This window comes from Lepidochelys kempii, chromosome 6 (genome assembly GCF_965140285.1).
Source record: "Lepidochelys kempii isolate rLepKem1 chromosome 6, rLepKem1.hap1, whole genome shotgun sequence".
Taxonomy (NCBI): domain Eukaryota; kingdom Metazoa; phylum Chordata; order Testudines; family Cheloniidae; genus Lepidochelys; species Lepidochelys kempii.
Genome location: NC_136385.1, coordinates 49,525,169 through 49,534,695, shown reverse-complemented (window position 1 = coordinate 49,534,695; position 9,527 = coordinate 49,525,169).

Below are 9,527 nucleotides of genomic sequence, written 5' to 3'. Positions count from 1 at the left end.
CCTACCACTGACACTGGAACCAAATACTTTGAACTGGCTTTAGAAAATGAGAACCATGTGATTCACTTGTGTCTTGGAAGTAGTGCCCCACATTACCAGTGATCTGTATGAATCAGGTTTACGCAGTATGTTCCTCCAGCGCTAATGCCACAATATCAGCTGTTGCTTTTACTTTCACAGTTGTCTACTTATAAATCTTTGTCATAATAATGGAGCCGTTCCTGGTCCTTCACGCCTTATGCAAAATTCTCATTGTAGAGTTTTACCAACATATGGAGACAGAATTATTGTTTTCCAGGACGAGCCAGGCTTCATTAAAATTATTTTCATTTTACACTTGAATTTTTAAACACGCACACACATTTCTAGAATTATTTCCCCCCTAGTGTTCAGAGTTCCCCACAAGCTGGTTTAATCAAACAACCTTTAGGTGCATGTTTAAAGCAAGTCCATAAGAAAAAGACATATCTGCATCCTGTGAATTGCTTCATCTTGTACCTATGCTGTGTTATTCAGTGTTTTATCAAGGGAGCATGTGTTGAATTTGATTCCAAATCAACGCATAAACAGCTGTTGCCAGAGATTAAAAATATTTGTTCTGATTTTTTTTTAATTTAAAATCCTTTTATCTAAAAAATTGTGTAAAATCAATAAATATTACCAGCTGAACTGAGTTTGGAGTCTTTTGAAATTTCCAGTAAAGTCCATTCATTTTTGTCCTGCTATCTTATTAAGTTTGTATATTAAAATGTTGAGTGTGCCTGGTGGAAAATATGATTCCATTGCTTTTTAATGAGACACCCTGCATCTTCAGTTCTATTAAACTATTAAATGCCACTACGTCAATCAACTCCTATGGCCCCAGTACAGCTGTCAGCCCCACAAAGCTCACACTTCTGCACTATACCTATAAATTCCTTTCAGTAAAGCAGTAAGCCACAAATAATCCCCAGCAGAGAAAAATTTATTCCATAGGTCCCTATCAGCCAATAGACCCACCAGAACCCTTTGTGACTACACCTACCGGATTAGGTTGTCTTGTCTTGTTTGGCTTGATGAAGAATCTGAACTGGAGGGCTCCTGCACTCTTTAAATATGCCTGAGTGGTCACCAGCATTGGCTTTATAAGAAGGGGGGGAGGGAAACGGACAGAGGGGGAAAGGGACGTGAGCAATGCTACTGCTATCAGCAGGCTGAAAATAACTTCTGACAAAGGCCTTGGATTTTTTTCCCCTAACGCCAGTTGTGAGTAAGGTGGAGAACAATGCATCTCTTCAGATTACACCCAGAATGTAATTTCTAAATGCAGTTTTACAGATCACAAATAAATTCATTGAGGGGACACTCGAGCTGAAACTGGAGTAAAGTGAAGTATGATTCAGTCTTTAAAAATAAAATTACAGACTGAAATCAGCAAACTCCTTAAATATAGGTCATAAAGCAAAGGCCACTGAAATGGTGGAGGAATGGTCAGACAGCTATTCACACTGGTGAAAAGAATCTATCCAAATTACTAGAACTAAACATGAGGACAATGAACACTGAGAGTTGAAACTCTACTGTTACAGCATTAAGCCAAATGGAATTTCATTAATCTAGTAGCTAGACAACCTTTAGTCCCTGACGAAAGTTTTTAAAAAATCAGGGATCCGTTCTTTTCACCCATTTTTATTTTCCAGGACACACCTTTTAGTCTAAGAATCCTCAAATGCTTTTACAAACATTTGCTAAGCCTCACAACACCACTGTGACATGTATTATTATAGCCTTTTTACAAATGAATAAACTGAAGCAGAAAGAACTTAAGGATAAAACTTTTGAACGTGGCAAAGTGATTTAGAAACTAAGTCCCATTTTCAAAACAGAGTTGGGCACTTAGAAGCCAATGTCTTATTGGAAGTCTCTGGGACTTAAGCTTCTTACCTGGAATTTTCAAAGCAGCCTAAGTGAGTTGGTGTCTAAATCTCAGTGGGATTTAGATGCCTAATTCCTTTGATAATTGCAGTCTTGAGTGCCTAAGTCACTTTTTAAAATGAGCTTTAGTCTTCTTCAGTACATCTGCAAATTTTGCCCTAAATCTTGCTCTGCCTTGACTGACCCACTTACCATTATATAAATGGGTACTGTATGTCCTCAGCACTCTGGAAAGTTATGAGTAGGGTTGCCAAGTGTCCGGTTTTCAGTCAGAATACCTGGTCAAAAAGGCACAGTGGGGCAGGCTTCTTACCCGACTCCGCATGGCTCCCAGGAAGCAGTTACATGTCCCTCCAGCTCTTAGGTACAGCCAAGGGGGCGTGTATGCTGTGCCCACCTCGAGGGCCGGCTCCGCAGCTCCCATTGACCAGGAACTGCAGCCAAAGCCCTCACCCCCCCACACTCCAAACCCCTCAGCCCCAGCCCGGAGCCCCCTCCTTCACCCCAAACCCCTCATCTCCAGCCCCAACCCAGAGCCCCCACCAGAGCCCTCACCCCCGCCCTAGCCCAGAGCGCCCTCCTGAACTCTGAATCCCACATTTCTAGCCCCACCCCGGAGCCTGCACTCCCAGCTGGAGCCCACACCCCACACCCTGCCCCAGCCCGATGAGCCAGGGTGGGGGAAAGCAAGTGATGAAGGGAGAGGGAATGGAGTGAATGGGGGACGGGCCCTTGAAAACGGGGCAGGGCAGTAGCGGAGCCTTGGGGATGGGGCGGGGGAAGGGTGTTCGGTTTTCTGCTATTGGAAAGTTGGCAACCCTAGTTATGAGCCCTTTGTCACGTCTGGCTGTGTGCCCAAAAATGGAGGCACACATAGTTAATGGCCACTTTTGAATACTTTGCCTGAGGGCCAGATTTCCATCTTTAGGTATTTAGGTGCATAAAGAGGTAGGTAGAACACTAGTGGGACTTGAGTGCATAATGGGAGTTAGGCACCTAACCTGCTTGACCCTCAGTGGGAGATAGGCACCTAACTGCTTTCTGTGCGTTTGTAAATCCCACAATGCATAAGTTAGGTAACCAGGCTCCAGTACAGTGCCTGGGGAGGTGTCTCAGAATGGGGTTCACAAAAAGCAACATGCTGAGCCAGGAGCTGCCTAAGCTAGCCAGTAGGCAATGCTGAGGAAAATTAGGCATTTTGGCTTGAGGCTAAAGAGGCTGCCTATCTCCACTTGAGATTCGCAACCATGAACCTTCCTCTCCTGGAGTTATGCAGTTAATTCTGGTGAGTCTTTTTCCAAGAAAAACCCTTCCTCTTACAACTGTTACAGGCTATACCACTTTGTATATATAGTCATGGGACCAGAAAAAGAGAGACTGACTGTCTAACCCAGTAGTTATCAACCCGGGGTACATGTGCCCCTGGGGTACTTCCAGGGGGGTCCATCAGCTCATCTAGATATTTGCCTAGTTTAAAAAAAAAAACTTACAGAAAAAGCACCAACAAAGTCAGTACAAACTAAAATTTCATACAATGACTTGCTTATGCTGCTCCATATACACTGAAATGTAAGTACAAGATTATATTCCAATTGATTTATTTTATAATTATATGGCATAAATAAGGAAGTAAACAATTTTTCAGCTATAGTGTGCTGTGCCACTTTTGTATTTTTATGTCTGATTGTGTAAGCAAGTAGTTTTTAAGTGAGGTGAAACTTAGGGGTAATCAGGAGATCTTCAATGATCTTCAATGATCTAAATATTTAAAAAGGAGTCCTACAAAAAGTGGAAACTAGGTCAAATTACAAAGGATGAATATAAACAAATAACACAGGTATGTAGGGACAAAATTAGAAAAACCAAGGCACAAAATCAGACTCCTGAAAGGGGGACAGTAGTCTCAAAAAGTTGAGAGCCACTGGTCTAGCCCAGTGGTCAGGGCCCTCCCCTAAGAATCAGGAAACCCAAGTTCAAGTCAGTGTTCCAATGATTAATATTTATACGTAGTGGAACAGCTTCACCAGGAGACTGAGCCATCCACCCCAGAACACTCTGCTAGGAACACAGGTCTTTCACAGCGTGGGGAAATGTTCTTACCTTGAAGCTAAAGATTGTAAGTAAGTGTATCTTCCTCCTCTGGCTGTTTTGTGTGGGTGTAGACATGTTCAGAGCACATCTACAAGATAAGGCCCCACAGTCAAAAGATGTAGTGGATCACCTAGTGCCTGAATCCCACTGAGGCTTAAGTATGAATTACGTATTGAGCGGCTGGGCAGTGTAAGGAGTTAGGCAGCTGTGCACATGATAGTAAATAAACACAACTATGACATAGTTGGCATCACAGAGACCTGGTAGGATAATACGTATGACTGGAATATCGGTATAGAAGGATACAGCTTGCTCAGGAAAGACTAGCAGGGAAAAAAGGGAGGAGGTGTTGCCTTATATATTAAAAATGTATACACTTGGACTGAGATTGAGATGGAAATAGGAGACAGACTTGTTGAAAGGGGTAAGGATAAAAGGGGTAAAAAACCAGGGTATATAGTAGGGGTCTTCTACAGACCACCTAACCGGGAACAAGAGGTGGATGAGACTTTTTTTAAACAGCTAACAAAATCATCCAAAGCACAGGACTTCATGGTGATGGGGGACTTCAACTACCCAGACATCTGTTGGGAAAATAACACAGCAGGACACAGATTATCCAATAAATTCTTGGAATGTACTGGGGAAAAAAATTCTTTCAGAAGGTGGAGACCGCTACAAGGGGAGAGGCTGTTCTAGATTTGATTTTGACAAATAGGAAGGAACTGATTGAAAATTTGAAAGTGGAAGGCAACTTGGGTAAAAGTAATCATGAAATGATAGAGTTCATGATTCTAAGGAATGGTAGGAGGGAGAACAGCAAAATAAAGAAAATGGATTTCAAGAAGGCAGACTTTAGCAAACTCAGGGAGTTGGTAGGTGAGATCCCATTGGAAGCAAGTCTAAGGGTAAAAGCCATAGAAGATGGTTGGCAGTTTTTCAAAGAGACATTATTAAGGGCACTGTGTAGGAAAGATAGGAAGTATGGCAAAAGACCACCCTGGCTTAACCAGGAGATCTTCAATGATCTCAAATTACAAAGGATGAATATAAACAAATAACACAGGTATGTAGGGACAAAATTAGAAAAACCAAGGCACAAAATGAGATCAAACTAGTCAGAGACATAAAGGGTAACAAGAAAACATTCTACAAATACATCAGAAGCAAGAGGAAGACCCAGGAAAGGGTAGACCCTTACTCAACGAGGGGGGAAGAATAACAGAAAATGTTGAAATGGCAGAGGTGCTTAATGACTTCGTTTCAGTTTTCACCAAGAAGGTTGGTGGTGATTGCGTGTCTAATGCATAGGCGCCGACTCCGTGGGTGCTCCAGAGCTGGAGCACCAATGGGGAAAAATTAGTGGGTGATTTGCACCCACCGGCAGCCGAGCTCCCCTCACCCCCCACCCTCCTCCTCCCCTGGGCATGCCGTGTCCCTGCTCCTCTGCCTACCTCCCAGCGTTTCTCGCCTGGCTGCTGCCAAACAGCTGTTTGGCAGTGTTAGCAGGCTCCAGGAGGGTGAGGAGGAGCAGGAATGTGGCGCACTCAGGGGAGGAGGTGCGGAAGAGGCGGGGCCGGGGTGGGGATTTGGGGAAGGAGTTGGAATATTGGCAGGGAGGGGGCAGAGTTGGGGCTGGGACTTTGGGGAAGGGGTGGAAAGAGGCAGGGCAGGGGCGGGGCCTCATGGAAGGGGTGGAGTAGGGGCGGGGCCAGGGCAGAGGGGGGTTGAGCACACATGGGAAAGAGGGGAAGTCGGTGCCTATGGTCTAATGTAGTGAATGCCAATGAAAATGAGGTAGGAACAGAAGAGGCTAAAATAGGGAAAGAACAAGTTAAATATTACTTGGACAAATTAGATATCTTCAAGTCACTAGGACCTGATGAAATGCATCTTAGAATACTCAAGGAGCTGACTGAGGAGATATCTGAGCCTTTAGCAATTATCTTTGAGAAGTCATGGAAGATGGGAGAGATTCTAGAAGACTGGAAAAGGGCAAATATAGTGCCCATCTATAAAAAGGACAACCAAGGAAATTACAGAGCAGTCAGCTTAAATTCTGTACCTGGAAAGATAATGATGCAAATAATTAAGCAATCAATTTGCAGACACCTAGAAGATAATAATGTGATAAGTAACAGTCAGCATGGATTTGTCAAAAACAAATCATGTCAAACCAACCTGATAGCTTTCTTTGACAGGGTAACAAGCCTTGTGGATATGGGGGAAGCGGTAGGTGTGGTATATCTTGACTTTAGTAAAGTTTTTGATACTGTCTCACATGACCTTCTCATAAACCAACTTGGGAAATGCAACCTAGACAGAGCTATTAAAAAGTGGGTGCAAAACTGGTTGGAAAACCATTCCCAGAAAGTAGTTATCAGTGGTTCACAGTCATGCTGGAAGGGCATAACGAGTGGGGTCCCACAGGGATTAGTTCTGGGTCTGGTTCTATTCAATATCTTCATCAATTATCTAGATAATGGCATACAGAGTACACTTATAAAGTTTGCAGACGATACCAAGACAGGGGAGGTTGCAAGTGGATTAAAATTCAAAATGATCTGGACAAACTGGAGAAATGGTCTGAAGTAAATAGGATGAAATTTAATAAAGACAAATGCAAAGTACTCCATTTAGGAAGTACTGCAAAAAGGGATCTGGGGTCATAGTGGACCAAAAGCTAAATGTGAGTCAACAATATAACGCTGTTGCAAAAATAGCAAACATCATTCTGGGATGTATTAGTAGGAGTGTTGTAAGCAAGATACAAGAAGTAATTTTTCTGCTCTAATTGCCGCTGATTAGGCCTCAGCAGGAGTATTGTGTCCAGTTCTGGGCGTCACATTTCAGGAAGGATGTGGACAAATCGGAGAAGAGCAACAAAAATGACTAAAGATCTAGAAAACATGACCTATGAGGGAAGATTGAAAAAATCTTGGGTTTGTTTAGTCTGGAGAAGAGAAGACTGAGAGAGGACATGATAACAGTTTTCAAGTATGTAAGAGGTTGTTGCAAGGGGGAGGAAGAAAAATTGTTCTTCTTAACCTCTGAGGATAGGACAAGAAGCAATGGGCTTAAATTACAGCAAGGGAGGTTTAAGTTGGACATTAGGAAAAAATTCCTAACTGTCAGGGTGGTTAAGCACTGGAATAAATTGCCTAGGGAGGTTGTGGAATCTCCATCATTGGAGATTTTTAAGAGCAGGTTAGACAAACACCTGTCAGGAATGGTCTAGTTAATTAATCCTGCCATGAGTGCAAGGGAGTGGGCTAGATGACCTCTCGAAGTCCCTTCCAGTTCTATGATTCTATGCCCTGCTGCCAAAATAAAGGCACCTTGGGTACATTAACAGCAGAAATGTAAGTGTCTTAAGGAATTTAGGCAGCAGCTGAGCTGGGGTTTTGTGAATGCCAGCAGCATCTAAATGTTGGACATAGGTACCTAAAGTGGGAGCTAGGCACCAAAGGTCCTCCTGTGAATACCTGTGTCTCTATTTTAGGGCAGAACTACTGTCATCTACCAGGCTGAAGGGATTTAAAGGAAGACACTGGAATGACTTTGTGATGTATTGCATTAAAGTTTTGGAAAAGAGACGACGAGGCCAAGTGCAGAGGCAACTGCAGCAATTGTATCTGGTTTGAACATTTCTTCTAAGATTATGGAGCAGGGGAATTAAAGGCACTGCTGAGTTCATGATTAGAATACATGGAGGAGTATCCTAGGCTTATGACCACCAGGTACTTATATTCTTATTATTGGTCAATTAATGGTATGGCTCTACCTTGGAATCTAGAAACATGAACAAACCAGCTGCTCATCACTTTTGTCAGCAGCAAGGCTAGGCTAGGCCAGGCCAGGCATATGTAAATTTCAGCCTGGGATTGCAGGGGCCTCACAAGGGAGGAATGGCTTAAATGGGATGTCATTTTCCACAATATTCAGGAGGATTCGTCTCATAACCACTCATAGGAAAATCGACATAGGTACAGAAAGCCCAGTAAACTTCAGAGGTACTGACTAATGCTCCCTTTGAGAGGATGGGTCCAGCAATTTTCTCGATGAAGCAAAGGATACGGCTTCTAATTCTTTCAGAGTGCAAGTATAAGCGCTTGGGCGAAAAGAAGAATTGGGCTTTTTATGTTCACAGCAGATACAATCTCTGGCCAGAACACTGATTTGGAAATGGAGACTTGGAGTGTACGATCAGTGAGCAAGTGCTTTAATTTTTCTAATTCAGTGGTGATGTGAGATGCAATTCTTTGGGGAAGAATGCGGCAATTCAAACGTGTAGGGACTAAAAGCACTTCTCATGCTTGAAGGCAGCATATCAAAGAAAGTGATGGCAGCCAGGAGATCAAAGGAAGTTTGCTAGTAGTTGCAGGAGAGTGAATCAGGTAGTCAGGCCATGTCTATGAATAGGTTACACAGGTGGAAGGAGCAGTGAGCTCAGCTGAGCAGCAAATGAAATTCAGATCTTCAGAGGAATGCAGGAATGTCTCACTTTGAGTAGAACTCTAGTCTTCAGTCTGCAAAACGAACAAAGCAAAGTGCTGGAACCCACAAAACTGACTAACTGAATTTTGACAACAACCAAGAGTCACAAGAGTGACTTGACGTCAGAAAACATATACAAACTTTCATAGCTTGGACAGGCAGAACTTAAAGGCAACACCCTAATAGCTAGCATTGACCATTCATGTGGTTTATGATATACTCCTACCCACTCTGACAACATATACAAAAAAGTTTTAAATGATTTGTTTTCCCCTTTGTAATATAAACTTGATTTTTTTAACCTTACAGGTATGAGTCATTTCTGCTTTTTCCTAGCAGAAGGAAAGGCTAGGGAGTGGGGAGGAGTTTGAAGGTGTTGAATCTTTGACAAAGACATCCTTTCTCTAAAGTGTTAGGCATAGATGTTAAATTTGTTTCTAAAGTTTTAAATGCTTTGAGTAAAAATGCTTTTCCCACTCAGCTAGGGATGTAAAATGTTAACCGGTTAACCTATAAGCATGAATGTAATCAGTAAGGTGTTCTGGTTGTTTAAAGTCTGCTGCAGGACTCCACTGCTGGCCCAACACCGGGGGTCCCAGCTGCCGGCCCTATGCTATAGGATCCTGGCTGCCAGACCCATGCCATGGGGTCCCAGTTGCCGGTAGCCGGGACCCCAGGTGCAGGCATGGCTGGCAAGGAGCAGAGTATCCAAGCGCGCAGCCAGCAGCTGGGATCCCGGGCACATGGGGCGGCAATGTAGCCTAATGGTTAAATGTTTAACCGATACAATTTTAATAAACATTTACTTTTTAAAAACACTATTTACATCCCTGCGCTCAGCTTTCACTCTCTTGCATCTTGTGATGTTACCATTTCAGTATTCTCATTATCCTGTTCTTCCAAGTTAGACCAGACCTGAATTTCTCATATAAAAAACAGGCAGGAAAGAATCGTTTCCTTCTTTATAATTCTTAAAGCAGAAGTGGTGGGGGGAGGGAAACCACACAAAAACTCCCCCTTCTCCC